The 1,521-nt window shown below is 34.8% G+C and overlaps 1 non-coding gene across 1 annotated transcript; it reads left to right on the forward strand.

Annotated features, from left to right (window-relative positions):
- Positions 1–383: 383 nt before the first annotated feature.
- LOC128281036 (small nucleolar RNA R71) lies at positions 384–490 on the forward strand. Its single transcript, XR_008271253.1, has one exon. It is a non-coding gene; the product is annotated as a small nucleolar RNA R71 (small nucleolar RNA).
- The last annotated feature ends 1,031 nt before the right edge of the window (positions 491–1,521 follow it).

The raw sequence follows: 1,521 nt of genomic DNA on the forward strand, positions 1-1,521 counted from the left end.
TCTTTACACATAAAGTTGACTTGCTCATTCTCCATTCTAGAACCGAAGGGTAAACATTCTGAATTAATCATCTCCGCTCCATTCGTATCACATTGCATTGTCAGATTCACCTGCTCAGTAAAATTCAAATCATCATTTTTCTTACCAAGAGCTTCAACTTGAGTTGTTAGCATAAAAACTGCATCAATGTTAAAAACATCAGTTGCTTTAATCAGTTTCGTTCTCATGACTTGCCACTGATAGTTATTCAGTGCCACCTAATAAACTCTTGAGCTGCCTTGGGTGTTTTATTATACAGTGTTCCACCAGCTGCTGCATCAATTAGTTGTCTAGTTAAGGGATTCAAACAGTTGTAGAAGGTTTGAATTTGCAACCACAAAGGTAACCCATGATGAAGACACCTTTTCAACAGATCCTTAAATCTCTCTCATGCATCATATAATGTCTCTAAATCAAATTGAGTAAAAGAAGAGATGTCGTTCTTCAACTTAGCTATTTTAGCCGATAGGGAGCACTTCAACAATAACTTCTTAGTCATCTAATCCCAAGTCGTGATAGAACCTTATGGCAATGAATTCAACCACTATTTTGTCTTGCTCTTCAAAGATAATGGGAACAACCGTAAGTGTATGGCATCATCAGTAGCACCATTAATCTTGAAAGTGTCGAAAATCTCTAGAAAGTTAGCCAAATGAGTATCCAGATCTTCATCTTGCAAACCATCAAACTGAACATACTGTTGTACAATTTGAATTGTGTTTGGCTTTAGATCGAAATTGTTTGAAGTAATAGTCGGGCTCACAATGCTCGATTTAGCCCCAATCAGAGTAGAATTAGCATAATCAAACATAGTATAAGGAGTAAGACCTACAGGAGGTAGCTGATTATTTTGATTATCACCCATCTCCACAGTAATATCCTTTTCCTCTTGATCGTTTATTGTAACACCCCTAACTCATCTCTGTCACCAGCTTAGGGTTATAGAGCGTTACAATACAAATCAAGACATTTATCATCAAACAGAAACAAAAATATAAAATAAATGATAACAACCAATAGCTTATAAAAATCAGGGTAAAATACACTTACGGGCCTTAAAAAGAGCTTACAAGACCCTAAAAATAGTTTGGAAATAGTCCTGCACCTATCTGCCTATAAGGATTCGAAAATTTGAAAATTTTGAAAACAAGGGTCACATGACTGTGTGGAATAGCCCAGGCTATGTGCAACTTAAAAAGCTTCCAAAACAAGGTAAAACTTTCATTCAACACTTAATTCTAAGCCAAATCAAAATAAACCATTTCTATACTTTAAAAACACATTTAAACAAGCCTAAAACATGCCAAAACAATCGACCTAAGTGTCTAACCAATGTGTCCTCATTGACACCATAATCCAATTTTCAACCTTAATTCAGTTGACACATCAACTAATTGCATTCAAATTCATAAGTTCATTTATAAAACTCATACCAAACTTATCATTTCTTCTTAATCATTCATATTCATTCATACCATGATT

The sequence above is a fragment of the Gossypium arboreum genome, chromosome 9 (assembly GCF_025698485.1).
Source record: "Gossypium arboreum isolate Shixiya-1 chromosome 9, ASM2569848v2, whole genome shotgun sequence".
Classification (NCBI taxonomy): Eukaryota; Viridiplantae; Streptophyta; class Magnoliopsida; order Malvales; family Malvaceae; genus Gossypium; species Gossypium arboreum.